This window comes from Delphinapterus leucas, chromosome 8 (genome assembly GCF_059928025.1).
Source record: "Delphinapterus leucas isolate spDelLeu-1000000601 "Yukka" chromosome 8, BTC_Dleu_Yukka2, whole genome shotgun sequence".
In the NCBI taxonomy this organism is placed as follows: Eukaryota; Metazoa; Chordata; class Mammalia; order Artiodactyla; family Monodontidae; genus Delphinapterus; species Delphinapterus leucas.
The window spans coordinates 74,847,166-74,868,829 of record NC_143136.1 but is presented as its reverse complement, the minus strand read 5'-3'; the positions used below and the strand labels follow the sequence as shown (position 1 = coordinate 74,868,829).

The window sequence follows — 21,664 nt, the reverse complement described above, 5'->3', positions numbered from 1 at the left end:
AATGTGCAGGGCCCTGGGCAGTGAGTCCTCCATTGTCAGAATTTTGGTAGGCTTGGGTGCTTACATAACTAGGTGAAGAGCTTGAGAAAGTACCTACTGGAACGCTATGGTTCTCTACCTTGGCTGCATATTACAGTCACCTGGGAAGCCTTTAAAAACTCCTATGCGCAGACCACCCTCAGACCAATTAAATAAGTATATTTAGGGATGGGATTCAAGCATCAGAATTTTTTTTAAAGCTTGCTGGGTGCTTCCTGTGCAGCCACATTTGAGAACCACTGGACTGGTGATAGACATCTCTTGGGGTTTTTTTTCCCCAGTTTTATTGCAACATAATTAACATATTGTATTAGTTTAAGGTGCACAACATGGTTTGATATATGTATATTTTGTGAAATGACTAACACAATGAGGTTAGTTAACAATCATCACTAGACATCTTCTGTTATCATGAAAATAGCCCTCAAGCAGTGGCTCTCGGGCTTAGCTGCACACTGGGGTAACCGGGGAGTTTAAACCCATACCGATGCATGGGTTTCCGTGGTGGCGCAGTGGTTGAGAGTCCGCTTGCCTGAGGCAGAGGACACGGGTTCGTGCCCTGGTCCGGGAAGATCCCACAAGCTACGGAGCGGTTAGGCCCCTGAGCTATAGTCGCTGAGCCTGTGCTCCGCAACGGGAGAGACCACAACAGCGAGAGGTCCGCGTACTGCAAAAAAAAAAAAAAAAAAAAAAAAAAAAGATACTGATGCCTTGACCCACTCCTAGCGATTGTGACTTAATTGGCTTGGGAGGGGGCTCAAGCAAGTATCAGCATTTTTCAAAGGCCCTCTCAGTAATTCTAATGTGCAGACAGGAGTGAGAACTACTGCTTGAACTGGGAATAAACATCTTAACTCGTTGCCAGCTTAGAGGGAAAGATGCTGTATACCTGCTGGACGAAGATTGCCATGAACTGAAGCAAGAACATGAAAGGAAATGTGGAAGCAGTACCAGAGATAAAAGTTACCTGCCTCAAAGTGGGGACGTAAGATCAATCGTTGTGAATGGTGTGTGTGTGTGTGTGTGTGTGTGTGCATATGCACGTGTGCACGATGTGTGTGACAGAGAGAGAGACTGAGAATTGGGGAAATTTGTCCCCAACCAAGAGAGATGTGCTGAGGGTGGAAGATAGAACTGAACTTTTTAATACTTCATAATTTTGGACACTTGGTCAGCCTCTCTTCATCTGCAAGCAGAGCTGGGGCAGTTTTATTTGCATATAGAATAGATGGGATCCAAGAAGTATTCCCTAATCCAAAAATGTGCCTTCTCTTTCACCTTTCCCATCGACCACAACGGCTGAAAAAGCCGTCTTTCTCTTGGGTTATGCCAGACCAGTAAATCGATTTCACATTCTCTGTTGGTTTTAGAGCTTGGCTTCATTTTCTTTATCAAATGCACCAAGTTAGGCCCTGGACTGGTAGGAGGAGTGAACAATTTAAAAGAAGCCTTCTCTAGGCTTAGCTCTGAACCTTAATAACAAAGGTTCTTGCCTGAGAACAAAGTCCCAGAAAAGAAGTGCCTCAGGTGATAGAGAAATAAGCCATAATGTGAGGAAGGGATCCTAAAGAGGATGTCAAAGATGAGGTCACCAAAGGCAAACGTGCTTCCTTTACAATTAACTGAATACCGCAGTTGTAATTTGCACTGGTGAAAACCCTGGTTGATGAAAAATGGTTCTGTCTCTGTTTCCCGACTCAGAGTCAGCTGAAGGTGTTCATGTTCTAGTGCCTCTGGATGGAAAGCAGGGGTTGGTTTGGAAAGGTTTTGGTTTGGAGTAGAGCTCCTTAATGACTGTCCACTGACGTGGCTTTTTTTTTTTTTTTTAACATTCTGTATTATAGCTGTATTAGATCAGTATGTGGCTTGTTCTCATTAAAAACAAAATCTGATTATGAGCCATTATTTGTTGAAATTACTGTAAGCAAACAGTAACATTTATTTTTCATCTAGGACTTGATTATGAAACTTGTGGTTTACCCAGAGTTATTTTGAAACTTCTGCTTTTCTGCTCTGGCTTTTGGCCTGCTGACTATTCCATTTACGAGGGGTGCTCTGCTGCAACGGAAAGCAGTGGAAATTCTAGGCCCTCACCGTTTGCTTGCTGGGTCAGCCTTACAGGTCGGCTGGAAGTGAAGGTAGCCCAGCTCCCCTGACACCAAATCTCTCCCCTGCTCTTTCCCATCAGGGTGTCTGAGGCTTCTCTCTGTCAGCCTTCACTTCCCTGGGGTGGTATCAGTTTAAACTGCACTGGGAAGGGTCAAACACACATCATTTCATTATAATGTAAGTTAGCTCATCATATGACCCAACACTCAAACAACTGGAGAGGCAATTTCCAAGGAAACAGGACTCGAGGTACATTTCTTCATTTGGGGCTGGTGCATTAAGTTAGGTGCGGTTAGTTAGGAAGGGTTCAGAGGACAATAAAGTAGCTGTTAAGTGACTTACATTCCTATCACAACATAGTCAGATGGGTCCAAGGTGTAAATATCAAACACCGAGCAGAGTGCATCTTGAGCAGGTACTTCGCCTCGACTTTATCATTTGTACAAGATTAAGCTACAAAGAGGGTATCGGTGTCAGTTTCTTTCAGTTTGGGCCCCACGCAAAGAACATGTTGTGAAGTCATTTTTACCTCCAAGAGTTGGCTGTAATCCCTACAAAACCCAGTTTATGGGGATTTGGCGTGAACACGTCGTTTTCCTGAGACGGGGCGGGGGGGGGCGTGGTGGTGTACAGGTAAATCCAAAAGGGTTTTGGGTGAGCAAAGAAGGTCCCCACCGCTCTGCTTCAGGAGCAAGTCTCTTGCGGTCCCTGGGCAGCGTCCGCGGCTCTGCCCGCCTGCTGGCCCCTCAGTCGGCGTCGTAGGCGGGGCTCCACCCCGCAGCAAAGCGGCGGGCTGAACGCTCCGCCCCCCACCTCTGCGTTCCGGGCCGCCTGCGCAGTAAGCCCGCAGAGGAGTCGAGCTCTGGCGGGCGCTCAGCGCGCCGACGTCCCGCCCCTCTGGCAGGGCGCAGGGTACCGGATCCCTGGTCGAGCTCCAGGCGTCCGGCAGGAGTGCTCGAGAGCTGGTCAAATTTGCGGCCCACCCCGCTGACTGCATGGAGTTCCGATACACCCTAGAAGCAGTTTAAGGCGGTGTAGGAAGGGTAGAAGCGGGGTGTCGCAGAAGCGCTCACCAAAATAAAGTCTTAAAATTTAACTATAGCAATTGGACTAGCGCTGGACTGAATGAATACCTGTACCAGAAAAACTTTTCTCGGCTGGGGGATGTAGCTCAGTGGTAGAGCGCGCGCTTCGCATGTGTGAGGTCCCGGGTTCAATCCCCGGCATCTCCAGACAGCCAGGATAGCCTTTTAAATCTCAGAACACTATATGGTCCATTACTTTTTGCTCATATACTCTAGGGCCCCCCCAAAAACGTCTAAAAGAAAGGCCCGAAAAATACGGCAAACGTCAGGGAATCGGCAGTTTCGACTGCTCGAAGAAAAAGTGAAACGGGAAATTATCGTTGATTTGTCTTTCTTCATTTGCATAAAATCAATGTTTCTACGTTTTAATTGAACTTCTTTTGGGGTTCTGAGATGTGTGGTAAAAATGGGGTAAGGTAGAAAAATATTACTAGTTGCATTGGCCGGGAATCGAACCCGGGCCTCCCGCGTGGCAGGCGAGAATTCTACCACTGAACCACCAATGCTCATAGGGGAAAGTGGTTCGTCCATACTCTACTAGAATAGATATTTACGTGTGTACTGATTCTTTTATGTTAATAATTATAAATTTATGTATTCAACATCAGAGGAAGCAATGGATTTTTTAAATTAAATAACTATAATAAAATATTCAGTTAACATTTACATAAAATTCTCATTATATTTACTTCTGTTGAACCTTATGAGGAGATTCTTTCCTCCAAAGTCGTCCTTGGTGAAGGGGGCAAGTGAAAATTTTGTCATGTATACACAAGATTACATAATTACTTAGCTGTATCTTCAGATATTTAGATAATTTAGAACAACCACTCCCTTTTTACTTTTCTTATCTTAGCTATTCAGACAAATACATGAAGATATTTGTCAGGGTTTGGGAGTAGGGATGACGGGGCAACCAAGTTATAAGAGTATATTGGAACTGTGAGATCTGAACAGGGAACTTTGGAGCATTGGTGATTGACAAGTGACCTAAATTCTCTAAACTGCCCCTTCCTTAATAGTGAGAGACTTGATCCTGGGACCCCTTTCTACTCTAATAGTATGAGTCTGATCATTTACCCTTAGTTTCCATGAAGTGTAAAATTGCAAACCACACACCAAATATATATAAGGGGGAGAAAGTAAAGTGAAGGAAATTCATTCGTGGAAATGAGTCTAAATATAAGATAGAAGGCTCTGGATTTAGGCATTACTGGCCCTTTATCTCTGAGAGGGAAACTCCCAGAGATTTGCAGGATCTTTGATAGCCAAGAAGAATTTTGGGGGGAAAAATACATGAGAAAATAGCAGAAAACACATAGCAGTTACTATGTGCTGGGCTATGTAAATAGCATTATATATGGACTTCAACCCAGTGAAGTAGGTATTTTTATAATTACCCTAACTTAACAAATGAGAAAACTGAGGCTGTTAGAGGCAAGATTGGAACACAAGTGGTATCATGTTTAACATTTGGTTGCTTAGCCACTGTCCTGTTCTGCCTACAACAGAATAAATCACTGTGTAGTTATACCAGAAATACTGCATGTGTAGCTCAGGAACACTGTATATCAAGAGTGGAGTTAAAGAAAGATCATAACACACTGCTGAAATAATGTAAGAGCTTCTACATCAAGATTTATTTTTAAGAACTTTTTTTTAGTGTGTGCATACAAAGCAGAATTTGAAGAAAAATACATTACAGAATTATAAAGATGTAAAAGATATAAAGAGATTAGAGAATCAAGAAATCTAGACTACAATCTTAGTAACCCATGGAAGAACAAGTTCAAATCATTTCACCTCTCAGAACCTCAGTTCTGAGAGATGAGGTTTTAAAATTGCATTCTGAAGGTCTCTAGCTTTCCAGAAGTGCCTCAGGGCCACTAGCTAGTGGGGCCTCACCTTCTTTTCCCGGGCCCCTCACTTCACCACCTCATTTATAAACTCTCCCATTTATTTGCATCTGTTTGATGGGTTACAAGTCTAGAATAAAAAGCATTGAAAAGCCGTCAACTAAATGACCTAAGTTCATTTGAATCTGAAATGTTATGATTCAAAATCAAAAAGCAATCTAAAAAAACCTCAGCATGAGAAACACTACAAAAATTTTAAACAGGTGGAAGGAATCAAATAAGAAGTATGATCTAATGGCAAACATTATTAGTGACCTACCAAAGGCTATTTTACTTTTTTCTTCCTAAAAGTCTGGGAGAGGCTACCTAGCTCTAGGGACAAATGTGGTGCATTAAGCCAGTTATCCCATTTTCCTTTCCAAAGATTGAGCCGGGATGGGTTTGTGACAGTTCCTGCCAATGAGAGAAAAGAATGGTCAGCTAGGGAAAGACGGTGTGTATGGAAGATCTCTTTAGCCCTTTCTTTCTTGCTTGTAACACTGCCTTGTGAGGTATAATGCTTAGAGCTGCCCCAGCCATCTTGTGACTTGCAGGGAGACTGAGGATGACCCAGCAGAAAGAAAGAGACATTGCACCATCCTGGAATTTTCTCCAGCCAGATTTTAGGTTAGGTCAGATAATTAAGGATCTTAATTGTTTAAGCCCCTTTGAGCTTTTTTGTATTTTGTTACACGCAGCCAAAGGCATGCAGGGTGTGTGTGTGTGTGTGTGTGTGTGTGTGTGTGTGTGTGTCCAGCAGTTCATACACTTTCTGGTACAAGTCTTCTATTCTGTAGAGAATCAATACCTTGAGATTTGGGTGAGGCTAACTTGCCTCTTCATCTCTATTTTTCTGTCACAGTGATAGGTCTACCCAAATATTTTCCCTTGCCACTGTGCTTAAATAGAGATGATATGTGATGATAGCAGGGGTAATCAGAGTCCTTACCAGAACTTTCTTTCCAGAGCTATAAGCAAAGACTATATTTTTGATGTGGTGGGCAAACAGGTTGAATGTATAACTGGGATTGTTTGTGGCCATCTTGCTTGTCCAAAAGAGTTAGGGACATACCCACCCCTAGTATGACATTGAGCCCCTAGAAGCAGCCATGCCTAACTAGAACAAATTCTGGATTTTGCGTTTATATGAGTCAGTAAATTGTCCTTATACAATAAGTTGTCTTTTATTTTTTAAATCAGTTTGAATAACATTTATATTGCTTGCATCTGAACAACACAAATTGAGAAGTTATTTTACCCCAAATAGTAAATTTAGAGAACTCATTACTCCAGAATGTGCTATAGGCTGAAAATATGAAAGTTTAAAAAAAGTTTAAAGAAATTCATCATCAGTGGTTGAATGACCAGGAGACAATAAAAGCCATAAAAAAGTTTGAAGGACCCATCCTTAGTTTGTTGGACTAGTATTAATTCTGTAGCAAAGGAAGCCACCTAACATTTTTTGAGCAGGGAAAGGATCAGAGCATTTGGAGAGATGACCTGGCAACAGTGTGTCAGAGAAATGGAAGTAAGAGAAACTAAAAGTAGGGAAATTCACCGAAGAATTGTTTACAGTGGGAGTGGAGAGGCATGAGGTCTCTAGCATGAGGCAAGGCAGGAGGAAGAAGAAAAATGAATCTAGAAATCCAACTTAAGTGAGTGGGAGAATAGTGGTGTATTGTAGGGAAGTCAGGAGAAGAAAGGACAGGAAGAAAAGGGTAAAGTGTTTACTTCTGGAAATACTGACTGAGGTTAAGTAGGGGGAGACCCTTACTGGGCAGCTGACGCCTAGATCCGAAGAAATCAAGGCTCCAAGGTGGAGTGGGGCGTTGACTGTACAGAAGTGAAAAGTAAGAATGTAGATATGGAGGGAATCACAGAGAGAGCAGAGAGCTGAGGGCAGAGCCTTGGGAAGGTCTATTTTAGGGAATGGCAGGAGTTGAGGGGACAAGGGGAGAAAATCAGGGGAGCGGGGTGTCTGGAATCTGTGGAGACATGGCTTCTCAGGCAGGCAGAACCCTCCCCCTTTGCTAATTCTGAGTGACACATCATGACAAATACTGGTATTACTGTGTTTCAGGGATGTACTCTGAATTCACACCAGAGATGCTGTGGCAGGCGGTGATTTTGCCCTTGGTATGGTCAAGCATGGAAAGATCACAAGATGGCACACACTAACCCTTTCCCTAGACTGCCGGGCTCCCAGGCTCTGATGAGTGGCCCCCGCTGAGGCTGGCCAAGAGGAAGAAAGCAGGGAGTGCCGTGGAAGGTTACACAGTCACATCTCTTAGGAAACCTGGTCTTTGGGACAGCCCCATGGGCCAGGCAGGGGCTTGTAATTCGCATCATAGCACCTTGGGACACTTGCTCAAGGCACCTAGTCCTGGCTGGTGTTGGCTCACCATGGAAATGTGGCCAGGCTTACAGCTGAAGAAAGCAAACCATTTAGAAACAGAAGTAGTTCATAGAATGCATAGCCACCAAAGCAATGACTTTTTTTTTTTTTTTTTTTAACCTTGTGAGTGATTGTATTGATTTAATACACACAGCTTATTTCTGTCCCAGGTTACAAACTAGCCCTGGGGAAATGGTGGAACCAGTCATTTGGATTGCCCTTTACTGGCTGGGAATTAAATCATTACTTATTCCATTTTAGAATCATAAGTAGTACCCCAAGGCCTACTTTCCTAAGGATTAGAATCAAGGCATGGAAATGAAGAATACAGGTGTAATTCTAAGATGCATGCAAGATGTTGAGAATGCAGCAGTTTTTCCTGGAAAGCTGTCACTGCAAAATCATCGCGCTCTCGATATGCTCATTCCTAGTCCTCCAGCATGTCCAGTTAGTCAACACATCTGATTCCCCACTTTTATTTATTTATTTCTTTATTATTTATTTTTTGCGGTACGCGGGTCTCTCACTGTTGCGGCCTCTCCCGTTGCGGGGCACAGGCTCCGGACACGCAGGCTCAGCGGCCATGGCTCACGGGCACAGCCGCTCCGCGGCACGCGGGATCCTCTCGGACCGGGGCACGAACCCGTGTCCCCTGCCTAAGCAGGCGGACTCTCAACCCACTGCGCCACCAGGGAAGCCCCCTCCCCTCCCCTCCCCTCCCCTCCCCTCCCCTCCCCTCCCCTCCCCCCTTTTAAATTGGCATTGAATCTTGCTTTTCCTCCTCATGCCCATCCCTCCCTCCTACCTAGTGCAGACCCTTATCAACTCACTCCTTGGGTTGCCTGGGAAACCTCTGGTTTCCTTTGCCATCCTGTGTACTGTTACCAGTTGAATTGTCTCCCTCCTTCTCCTATTCCTTCCCTCACTCCCTGCCTCCCTCTGTTTCTGATTTCCTTAATTTTTGAAAATGCAATCATTCCTTTATTGCTGGTTCAAAAATTGAATTAATTTCAAATCCACACAGAGTCCTCAGGCTATATGGGTGTGAATTCTTTATCCTTTTCTTGTGACACCCATCTCTGGATGCAGCATTTATTCAAATACTCTTGAGCTGTGTCACTTGGTCGCTCACCATCTAGGGGCAGAAGTGGCTTTCCCCTCCTTTCCCAAGGGTTCCCTCTTCTTCCTCTCAAGTCATTTGGTCTCTTAAAATATATTTTTTCAGAAGTAACCCATGCATATGGTAAAAAACTCAAAAGGTGTAAGAATACACATTAAAAAGTAAGTCTTAAAAAAAAAAAAGGTAACTCTTCACCCCGCCACAGTCCAGTTCCTGGGTTCCATTTCCTACAGGCAACCCGCAGTCATTCATTTCTTGTGTTTCCCTCCACAGATATCCTATGTAGATACATATATAGCATTCTACTTTTATGCACAAATGGTACAATGCCATACACACTGTTGTGCTCATTGCCTTTTCTTTCTTTTTTCTTTCTTTTTTCAGAAAAATAGATCTCAGAAAAATTTCCTTCTATGTGCATGTAGAGCTACCTCTTTCTTTTTCATGGCTCTATCATTTTTAACTGCCCTTTACTGGCTAGGAATTAAAATATTATTTATTCCATCTCACAATCACAAATGGTGCCCCAAGGTCAAGTTTCCTAAGGATTTAGGTCAAGGCAGGTAAATGAAGACTGCAGCTATAATGTTATGATGCATGAAGATGATGAGAATGTCCATTGCATGAAGGTTCCATCATTACCTTAGCCAGTTCCTTAGTAGAGGACAATTAGTCTGTCTCTGATCTTTTGCTAGTGGAAACAACACTGCAGTGAATATCCTTTAACAAAAGCCATTTTGCTCATGTATGAAACATGTACACGATAAATTCCTAGAGGTGCAATTGCTAAGTCAAAGGGTAAGTGCATTGAAAATTTCAATACATATTGCAGAATTACTCCCAAGAGAAGTCTGTATTTTCTTGAACAATGATTTCATTATATTACTCTTTTGCTCACCAACCTCCCAGTTGCAAACATTTTCTAAACCTTGCTAGATTCAAGTGCATCCTGTGCAGTTGCCCAGAGCCTCGCACTTGGATGGTAATGGCACACACCATAGCTTGTATGCAGCATGCGGAAGGAGTGGGTTAGATGTATTACAGAGCAACATGGATGCTCTCAAAAGCATGATACCTAGTGAATAATGTAGGCTAGGGGAAAATGAGATATGACAAGATAAGTTACGTAAGTTTAAAAATAATGTATGTACAGCTTTCCTGGTGGCGCAGTGGTTGAGAATCTGCCTGCCAATGCAGGGGACACGGGTTTGAGCCCTGGTCCGAGAAGATCCCACATGTCGTGGAGCAACTAAGCCCGTGAGCCACAACTACTTAGCCCACGTGCCACAACCACTGAATCCCACACACCTAGAGCCCGTGCTCTGCAACAAGAGAAGCCACCGCAATGAGAAGCCCGCACAGTGCAACAAAGATTAGTCCCTGCTCACTGCAACTAGAGAAAGCCTGCGCACAGCAACAAAGACCCAACGCAGCCGAAAATAAATAAATTTAAAATAAAATAATGTATGCAAAACATGTTTTGTAAGGTCACATATAAACAAAAAGATGTATATTAAACACAATATAGTGATGGCTTATGGGGAGGCAAAGGGAATGGAATAGGGATATGGGGATAAAAGTGAATAAATATATGAACAAAACAACAAAGGGGTGTGGTCCAATGATAACAATGAATCATGAACAGAAAGTATAAGTAGCTCAACTCTATACAACTGAGCTCTTCTCAGCTCAAAAAATGATGAAAAAAAAATGATGAAAAAGTAAAGCATATATGTTATAAAAATGCAAACAACACAGAAAGGTATAAAATTGAAAGTAAAATTTTTCCTCCATTCTAGTATTCCTTCTCTTCCCCATTTCCTAAATCCAGTTCTTAAAATTTTCAGCCACTAATAACTTCTTGTTTAATTTATCTCTCTGTATATCCATTTCGGCATAGGCAGATCTGCCCTTACTATAATAATGGCTGAGTCCTCCATGGTAGAGAGAGAAAGAGAGAGAGAGAAAGAAAGAGAGAACATAATGTAATCAATCCTCTATTGATGAGCCCTGTTTGCTAGAATGTTTCTCATTTTTAAATTGATTTTTGAGAGTATTTGTTTATAAACAAACCTCATTTGTATTTTCCTTTTTTGAGCTCCTTCAGTATTTCTAGTCCCTGTCAAAATTTAGCTCTTAATTATTGACAAAAAATATTTATATTTTTTACTCTTATTCATATCTTCCTATTACATCATACTTGTAGTCAGAGAAAGTTTTATACAGCTGTTTTGTTTGCATGATTGCTTTTCAGCAGTCCCTAATGCAATGTTGGATATAAAGTCAGTGTTCAGATATTCTGATTGATATTGGGAATTACATGTGCAAAGTAACCTACTCTCTAGTTTTGAACAAAGATGTCCATTTAATGGATTTAAATAATAAGGAAGATACGTTATAGGCAGCAGAAATGATTTTCTAAGCAAGGAACAGAAGAGCTGGAACCAGCTATAACTTTATCAAGGCTATTAATATATCAAAAGGAAAAAACAAAATGTGTCTCTGGGAAGGGGTTGGGGATACTTGGCTTGGAATAGGGAGGCACACTATAGCTATATGCAACTCATCCAAGGATGAGAAGGGCTCAGACTGTCATCTCTAGGTTACATTTAGAATATACAGTGTATGCTAAATAACATGAAAGGGCAAGAAAGCCTCTCTGACCAGCGGTGAATTATCTTCCAAACATCCTTTTTTGTTCAAAACTAGAGAGTATTCATGACAAATTGTAGTATAGTAGATTACAGAAAGATCTGATTTCCCAGTGTTCGAACCGGCACATCCTGTGCCAACCCTGCTAGTGCTGGCACACCACAGAGCCTCTGCTCCCAAATTCTGGCTTTTTTTTTTTTTTTTTTGGTGTGTATTCTGTTGTTTCCTCATCCTTATGGCCCTCAGACATGCTCTTGGAAATGATTCCCAACTTCCTTGCTTCCTGGTACTTCCTCTTTGGGGCATTTATCTCCTTTAACCCAGTGCTCTGAAGGCTCAGTTCAGCTCAGTTCCTAAGGCCCCAGATCGGATGCAATAGGCCTAGAGAATAGGGCCAAGGCGATGTCTTAAATAACTTCGTGTCCCCTCAGCATTTTGCACAGATTTAGTTTTCTCTAAGCGTGTGCTAATATGATGGACAAATCCATCTTTTGAGTTGTTTGCAAATGCCTTGAACTTTTTCATCCAGGATTGAGTCATCCTAGCAACAGAAGCTGTGGAGGTAAGATATCTTAATAGAAACTTACAGACTTAACTTTGGTTGAACACTAAGAACCATTAACACATTTGTCTTTATTTTTTCTTTACCTTCATTTACTGCAAGGGGCTGTATTACAAAGTCATATACCGTTTGACTTTGTTTTGATCCTTAACATTCATGACCATCTTATCTTGAGTTTATGCTTAAAAGGTTAATACTGCTATTAGTTACTTGGAGACCTCTTCACTCTTCCCCTTTCCTCTGTTATGTATATACAGTATTTACCCAGAAAGGATATTGCACTGGTGAAAGGAATATTTCATTTGGTCAATTAACTGAATGTCTAACAGACAAATTATTTCCAATTTAATGTGATTTTTTTTTTCCACACTTCTAAGACTAATCCTATGTAGTGGAAGAAAAATAACAGGGTTGGTGAAAACAACTAAAACTGCATACAGTATTTTTAAGAAATTAGTCTTTGTTCAGCTTGAACTAACAGCAACATAGTTACCATAAACCAGAACACTTGTAGTTAACAGATTGAGGAAATTAAAGTTTAAGTAACTTGCTTAAAATCCTTCAAAAAGTAAGTGGAGGGTTGGAAATATGACTGCAGAACTTATACTCTTGACAAGTGGTCTATCACAGACCCATAACAGATTTACTCTGTATTTGATTTGTATAACTTTCCAGTTATTTTAAGTTCTGTATATTAAACAATTGCATCAATGGATATTACTAGCAGTTTTTCCTTTAGCACCAGGTAGCTGGAAGACATCAAGCTAATCAGATGTCTTCTACTATGACCTTAAGGGTCATTAAACCTGCAGTTGTTCCTCAGAAGGGTAAAGAATTCTAAATATAATTGCCATATTCTGACTTAATGATCCCATATTATAGCACAAATACATACTATTAAAATAACATTCAAATGTTTGAATCATTGATAGGAATTCTTCCCATAGGATCCTTCATGGTCTTGAGGAATATTATGCCTGGCCAGAAAAGCTAAGTCTGCTCAGATACTAAGTAGTTTCCGTGGCTCAGTTTACTAACCTGAGTGAAAGTGCTTGCCCAAGTCAGTTGAGAACACTGGTTAAACAGAACACCCAAAGCTTCTCCTACCAGTGTTGAGTAATAAAGAGGCAGGCTTTATCAGTCACCCCTTAGAAAGTACCTGTAGACAGTTGTATGGAACACTTGTGGCATGATATAATAGTTAAAAGCTCAGGATCAGATCAGGCCAAGTTTTAAATCCCATTTCCATCTCAAGCTCTCTGAACTTAGGCAAGGCATTCACCTCTCTGTCTCAGTTTTTCCCTTGGTAAAATGTGCACACAGTTGGACTTACCTCTGAGGGTTATTGTGAGAAGTAAATGGGCCAACACATAAAAAATTCTCCCACAGTGTCTAGCAATTAATAAACTTAGCTCAATAAATGTTAGTTATTAATAATAATAAATGAGAACCAATACTGCAAAACCTGCTTATAATCAGTATAAAGGTGAGTAACATAGTTATAAGGACCAATAAATATAAAACTGAGAGAAGAAACAACATAGTATCCAAAATATATTTTTTGCTGAGTTAGCCAAAAAGGCCGTTCTTTATTTCATCAATATTTCATAGTCTTTGCTTATACTTTTTGCAGCTATTTTGGTAGGGATGATGTCAGAACCAATAATCATGATGGCCTTTTATGTTTATAGTGTACTTATGTCACGAAGTACTTTCACAGGCATTTTGCTTTGCAACAATCCTGTGGCAGCTAACATTTCCTTGTTTTAATAGTGTAGAAACTGATGGTTAAAAAAATAAAACTACCATTTCAAAGAGGCATAAGGTTTTTTTCATTCTAAATTCCTGAATTTTCTTCCATGGGAGTGTGGAGAATGTAGATAAAGTGATCTATATATTTAACACAATCAGTGAATCAGCAGAAAGGATTCAACTGGATTTAGTTTGCCTCTGAAATTCAGTCACTTCAGTTTAAATAATTTGCAATGTTAAATTTAAAAGTGCAAATGCACAAATCACTTGGAGACAAAGCTTGATTTTCCTTACAATTGAAGGATAGAGTCTTGATGTCATTCTTGCTGTCACTTAAATTTTAAAATGGTGATAAAAATATAGAGAACATACATCATGTCATTAACCCACTTTCATTTTAGCATTCTAAGTGAAACTGTTTTCAGAACTGATATTTTAAAGCAGACTAAAACATAAATAACATACAATTTACTGCTTACCTATGTTTCTAATTCTTCAAATTGTATATAAACTGAAAGTTAAACCCAACAGTTTAAAAAATAAAACTACCATTTCAAAGAGGCATAAGGTTTTTTTCATTCTAAATTCCTGAATTGTTTAATTGATCCTAAAGCACAAGGAGAGAGAATCGACATGTGAGGTCAAACATTCACATTAAAATGTACGGAATAGACCTATTATCTTAAAGTATTTATAATGTTTCTTATAGATACATCTAAGTGTGTTTCTGTCCTAAGGCATACATTGGTCCTGAATAGTCTAGATATTCACATGCTTTATGGAAAGGGTGTGAACCGAATGATCTCAAGTTACTTTCTAGCTCTGTAGCTCTGTGACATTTCAGCGGCTTTATCAGCATCATATTATTGGTGAGCTTTATTAAGAAAAGAATCAACCTTTTACATTCAAAGTGGATGAGAGCTAAAAACTTTTTCGATTATTTAGTACCAGCATTACTTTAATGAGTACTTACTCTTTAAATGATTATAATTTCAACGCCATTTGTAATTTGAAAAACAGGGGATATCATCAATTATTTCATATATATTCTAAATAGCAGTGACAGTCCCAGAAGGGATCAGCAGGTCTTTAATATATGTTGTTAAATAAGAACATAAAGATATTACATAATATCTAACTAGATTCAGAAATTACATTATTATGATGATGAGTTAATGTGCTCCTATTTCCTCCATCTTTTAGACAATGTAATGACCACACATGCTGTTATTCAACTGTGGAAGAGTAGAGCAAGAAGGAAGTCTAATTCAAAGTCTTTACTTTTTACTAATTACTTTAGTCATTCATGAAATATTTTTTGAGACCTTTATGTGCCAGATACTCTACAAGTCACCGAGGATACATCCTTGAATAAAACAGACAAAAATCCCTACCCTCATGGCATTAACATTCTAAGTGGGAAGATTTTTAAAAGATACAATAAATGGGAAAAATAAACCAGGGAAAGGGGTTATATAATGTTGATAAGGGACTAAAATTGTAAATAAGGTGGTGAGGGAAGGCCCCACTGAGGAAGTGACATTCGAGGGAAGATGTGTCAAAGTGGAAGAGTATTCTTGCAGAGAGAATATAAAGTGTAAACTCCAAGGTCCCTGAGGTGGAAGGTGCTTTTTTTTTTAAGAAGCAGCAAGGAGATCCTGTAGTTGGAATGAAATGGAGGCAGGGGAAAGTGATGGGAGATGAGATTAGGGAGATAGGTGGGCAGGTGGTGTCCATGGCAAGGAATTTGTCTTTTGATCTGAATGATATGGAATGTCACTGGAAGATTTTAAGCAGAGGAATGGTTTTACTAAACTGATATTACTTAACAGAAGTAGTCTGGCTGCTGAGTTGAGAATAGAGTGAATGGGGGCAAGAAAGGTAGCAATGAGTCAAGGTAAGAGGTTATTCCAATAATCCATGCAAAAGATCATGGCGGCTGGGACAGATGGTAGCAAGGACAATGGTGAGAAGTAGTTAGACTCTGAATGTGTTTTGCAACTACAACCCAATGTTAGACGCTTCCAAATCGAAGAAAAATTCAGGCCCAAGGAGGCTGTAGTTTGACTAAGGACAGGAGCCAGTTACTGGTAGAGCTGTCATCAGATTACAGGTCTTCTTCTAACCCATTTTATACTTTTCCCAATAATCTCACTTGTATAAGAGTTAAAATGACTCATCCTTTGAAATCATATTGGAAAATGAAAAAATATTACTTAAACGTAATTTGGATTACGTGTGTTAGGATTCATTGTTTAAAATTAAATGAAAATATGTCTAAGTCTCCACGTGCTTTATATCACTTTGTTCTAAAGTTCAAACTAATTTGCCTGGCATACTGGACAGCTTAGATCTGGATTGATTTTTTCCTGTTTATCCAAGTGGTTAATATCTGACTCTTTTCCTTCACTATTCATGAGTTTTATGAATGATTCTTGAGTGCCTTGTATGGTGCCAGATCCTGGAGATTAGCTAATACATGACTCTACTGAAACCTCACCTTGGCTGTCCTCAGGCACTGTTGGTCACTCCTTTGTACTCCTGAGGCACTGATACATACCTCTCTTGTAACATTTATTGCCCCGAATGACATTTATCTGTTTAACAGACTTGTTTTCTCATGAAATTTTAAGTAGTTTGGAATCAGGATTAAGTCTTTTTTTATCTTCGCATTTTCAGAAACTAGAACCATGTCTCACGCATTGTAAGAGTTCACTGAAGGATGAATCAATCAATTTTACTCAGAATTTGGTTTGGGATCACTTTCTTTATTTTTCTTTCTTTTTTTTTTTTCCCTTAGATCTCATTCTTTGCAAGGTGAATGATCAATAAAAAGGAACACTGAAAAGTTACAAAATAGTATTTGATTAATACCAGTAATGAGGTAAACTCTGAATGGTTGTAAAAAATCAAACGTATGCCAGAAGATGAAAATTACAATTGATTTGATGATTTGGAGCAAAACCTTGATGAATGGGCAATGATTTCCTATTTGTATCTTGCATATTCAGGTTCATAAACAAGCTACTAAAAATAAGATTTGTTCCTTAATTTACCAAATATTTATTGAGCACCTATTACATCAGGATTTGCCAAATGCTGTTGGTTCATGAAATGCTTTTAGGTGCATATGGACATTTACATTTTTTCATTTATTTAATTTGTTTATATTAATGTGTAATTCATGGAAATTATTTCTTAGGGAGAAGTTAACTTTTTTAAAAAGTAAGTTGATCTGAAGAAAAATGTTAACTAGGGAAGCAAAAATAGTGAGGGGCATGTATAAATATTGAAAGTTTGAGAAATATGATACCATGAACCATAAAGTTACAACCAAGAGATTTCCAGAGACCAGTCAAATGGTCCATGAAGTATTATAGCTGATAATGAAGCTTGATTTCAGGAAGAAATAGCATTTCTTTCCAGTTTTAATGAGAAAAGAATTAGCACTCCAGCTCTTTTCCTTCTTGTTACTGTTGGCTTTAAATTTATATATCTGAGTGATGTAAAGCCTCCTTACTGACTGATCTCATCTGGCTCTCTCCCACTTCCATTCTGCTTTTCTTTTTTTCTTGACCTCTTTTGTCTTTTTTTTTTTTTTTTTTTTTTGCGGTACGTGGGCCTCTCACCATTGTGGCCTCTCCCGTTGTAGAGCACAGGCTCCGGACGTACAGGCCCAGTGGCCATGGCTCACGGGCCCAGCCGCTCCGCGGCATGTGGGATCCTCCCAGACTGGGGCACGAACCCGTGTCTCCTGCATCGGCAGGCGCACTCTCAACCACTGCGCCACCAGGGAAGCCCTCTTCTGTCTTTTTTAATCATCCTTCTCCTCCTTATCATCAACAAGAACAAGTCTGAAGAGACAGAACATGGTTAAATTTGCATTAGAGAAATTTTACCTGAGTATTTTTTATGGTGAAATGTGCATTGAGACATACACTTTTGAGTACTAATCAAAAACTTATAAATAAGTGCTCTATGGCTCTGTGGTTAATTCTGTCTGTCTGCCTGCCTCTCTCTCTTTTTTCTTTTGGTTAATCAAAACCAAACATTTCCTTATTTAAAATAAACTTAGAGGATGAGAACAACCAAAGTTACGTTGCATCTTTAAGGTCTAACAAACTTTGAAACTTCTTTCTAAGTATATTTGAAACACAAGAAGTGGGATACAAAATTTTTACTTGATCTAACATATATTATTTTTCCCTTTGGGTTATTCCAAATCCCACCATACCTATCTGAAATAATTATTTAACTATTTAGTGAAAATTTCAACATGCTAACAATGTTCAGATTTGATTACAAGTTGGTTGTCTCCAACCAGATTCCTATGAGACTAACACAATGAAATTTGTGACTCAACAAGGTGTATTTCTACCAATTTTGAACTTCTTAAAATATCAACTAGTAATGGTAAATAAAAGCTCCATCATTTTCCCTATTTCTTTGTAGTTTCAGCTACATAATTTTCTAATTTGAAAGGTTCAATAGAAACTGACAAGAGAAATAAAACCAAAACCAATATTATTTCATTTAGCATCTATTGATCATACTTCAAGTTGTTTAAATCTTTCTTGCTGCAACCTCCCCTAAAGTCATTCATACCTAGAAAAGAGTTAGAAATTGATATACACATAGAAGGGGTTAACTAGAGAACTATGAATAGATCATTTAGATCTCATTTTTCCTCATCACTTTTCCTGGAATGTTAGTGAAGGAGTCTTATATGTCACTGGTTTATCCTTCTGGGATTTTTTTCCCCCGAGATTATTCAAGTGATGCTGGAAAGAATGTGAGACACAAGGCTTCTTGATGCATATTCTCAGTACCCAGTAGTATATGAATTCTTGGTCCCCCCAAAAACCAAATGGATAGGACTTCTACTTTTCATGGGAAATTTTTTCTGTGTTGGATCTACTCAGTTTATTTATTGACAGTTAACCTACAGAATAGGGTTTATTAGAATTTAATGTGCATGCGAATCGTCCAGGAAAATTTTTAAAGTCCAGATTCTGTCTAGTAGGTCTGGGGTGAGGCCTGAGATTCTGCATTTCTAACAAGCACCCAGGTAATGCTTTTGCTGCTTATACAGGAACTGCCTTTTGAGTAGCAAGGGACTAATATAGCAGAGTTATTCAACATGGCGCAATCTGAGGACTGCCTACATCCTAATTAGCTTGGGGTGCTCATTAGAATACAAATCCTTAGTCCCCAACCTGTTTTTACAGGACAAAATCTATGTAGGTACCTTTTACTTCTAGGGAGAAGCATTTTCATATAAGTGGTCCAGGTTATTTGTACATACATTAAATAAAAATAAAACAAAAAACAATCAACAACTTTGCATCAAGCAGCCCTACAGTTCTATACTTTTCCTGGAAGCTGAAAGAGGGTTGAATGGGCATTGGAAGAGTGGGCTAAGAGGTAACAGTGGTTTGCCTTCCTTGAAAGTTCTGCCTGGTGTTGTGGATCATGAAAATGTTCATGTTAGCATTCCAGAAGGTGCTCCAACTCCTTAGCATATTCTCGAGTGTTGAAAGAAAAAAAAACCTTTATCATTTATATCTTTTACCTTACATTACCCTCAGAGTTCTCTATAAAACTACTGTTCCTTCTTATTGATTTAGCCCAAAAGATGCCTGGGTTTAGAGTATGACCTCAGAACAACTTGAAGATAACGAGCTCTTTCCTGTTGATGTCTTTCTCTCACTTTTCTTCCCACTCTTCTGCTTATCCTTTAACACCCAGCTCCAGTATCCCTTCCACCTGAAAGCTTTCCTTGGGCAAGCTAATAAGTGTTGAAATGTTTTTTAAATGTTCATCAGATTTGGCTCAATAATCCCACTTGAAGCGTATATTCTTAAGAATCATTTGGACATGAATACAAAGATATTCAAAGCAGTGTTGTCTATAATACAGATTGGAAGCCATCTTTGCAGGTCCTTGAATAAGAGATTGGGATTGGCTGAATAGATTAATCTTCCCACTGAAATGCTATGCAGCCAGTAAAAATGATGATATGGATCATGTCTAAGTGTTTATTTTTGTAGAAAGATGTTCTCTATGTGTTGTTAAATGAAAGCATATACATAATAGAAAACATTTGTAATATGTTTATAGCAAACTATTAACAATGGTTGTGATCTGAGTGGTGGGACCATAGGGATTTCTTCCTCTTTTTTGTCTGTATATTTTCATGTTTACAAAATGACCATGGATTACAGTAGTAGTCCCCCTTATTCACAGTTTTGCTTTTCACAGTTTCAGTTACCTGTGGTCAACTGCGGTCCTAAAATATTAAATGGGAAATTCCAGAAGTAATCAATTTATACTTAGTGGCTGTCTAGTTTATGAGATCAGATAGGCTGTTGCATGCTTGTGTTCAGGTAACCCTATTTTACTTAATAATGGCCCCAAAGCTCAAGAGTAGTGATGGTGGCAACTCAGATATGCCAAAGAGAAGCCATAAAGTGAGAAGTTGAAAGTTCTCGACCTAATACAGAGGGAAAAAAAATCGTGTGCTGAGGTTGCTAAGGTCTACAGTAAGAAGGAATCTTCTAACCGTAAACTTATGAAGACAGAAAAAGAAGTTCGAGTTGGTTTTGTTGTTGTACCTCAAACTGCAAAAGTTACGACCACAGTGTATGATAAGTGCTTAGTTAAGATGGCAAAGGCATTAAATTTGTACAATAAGATATTTTGAGAGAGACCACATTCACATAACTTTTATTACAGTATATATTTATAATGGTTCTATTTTATTATTAGTTACTTTTGTTAATCTCTTACTCTGCCTAATTTATAAATTCAACTTTATCATAGGTATGCATGCATAGGAAAAAACATAGTATATACAGGGTTCAGTAACATCTGCGGTTTCAGTTATCCACTGGGGTCTTGGAGTGTTCCCCCATTGATAAAGGGGAACACTGTACCTTCATAATAAAATACCTATATTAAAAAGGACCTTTTTTGTTTATTTCACCATCATCACCAACAAAAATGCTTTCTTTGGCATTTTTCTTTCTAGAAAGAATAAAGCATTCCCTTTTCCTATGCTATGTCAAAACCCAGTTCCACATCTACTTTTTGCTCTTTTCACTCTTTTATAGTTATTATTGTTTCAATTTTGTTTCTTTCCAACTTAAGCAAGTTGGAGAGTGTATTTTATTTATCTTTTTATTTTTGGGGCTAATGTGGTGCTTGGTGTGCCAGACATATATCCAAAGAGATTTAGCTAATGAAAAAAGAGCTTTAAAATAGTAAAATCACTGTCTATCATTCTATTTTTCTTTGCCCCTTTCCTTGTGCAGTAAATATTACGTGTTTGTTCCTAGTCTCTGCCTTGGCAAAGCAAGTCTCAACTGCCCTTTTATCTCCTACTGCTAAGAGCAGTAGCCACTAAGTGTAAAACATCAAAACAAAGCACTTTCCCATCTCCCCGATGGAGTAAAAGCAGTGAAGCCCAAATAATGCTTAGTTACCAAAAGCAATGCCAGGTGTCTAATCAAAACGGTATTGATTTTAGCTAGTAAATAGCCCTTAATAAAGTTGGAACCTGGGTTGAATATGCAGTCTGGTAATTAGCTAATAAAGCAAACAAGGCCTGGAGAGAACGTGGTGCAGTTGGATAAACAGCAGCCTGTCATCCAGGAAGCTTTCCTAGGTCTAATACCTTCTCCTACAGAGGACCCAAGTTACCCTTAGGACTCCATGCCTAGTGTTTTTAGCCATTAAATAAGGAAAAAAACAATAAATGTATCATAGGGTCTGAGATATAACTAAAAGCAGTTGTAAATGTTTTACAAATATTACATGCAATAGAAATGCTTCCTGGAGACAGATGTTGCAATTTAATAATCTTAAGTGGGAAGGTTTAATAACTACTTTAGATCATTAGGATAATGTTTAGTGCTCTAGGATAATTATTAAACAATTCTCAGTTTGCTAAATTATCTGATACTCCAGAGAAATCCATAGCCTGATTAATTCTCACATTATCTGTCAACTGCTCAATGAAACCGCAAAGCAGTAGAGGCCAGCTGGGAAAAAAGA

General features: G+C 39.1%; 2 non-coding genes across 2 annotated transcripts; one reads left to right on the top strand and one right to left on the bottom strand.

Moving 5' to 3' along the window:
• The first annotated feature begins 3,308 nt into the window (after window positions 1-3,308).
• TRNAA-CGC (transfer RNA alanine (anticodon CGC)) lies at window positions 3,309-3,380 on the top strand. The gene has a single exon. It is a non-coding gene; the product is annotated as a tRNA-Ala (tRNA).
• Window positions 3,381-3,668: 288 nt separating this feature from the next.
• On the bottom strand, window positions 3,669-3,739 carry TRNAG-GCC (transfer RNA glycine (anticodon GCC)). Its single transcript has one exon. It is a non-coding gene; the product is annotated as a tRNA-Gly (tRNA).
• Window positions 3,740-21,664: the final 17,925 nt, after the last annotated feature.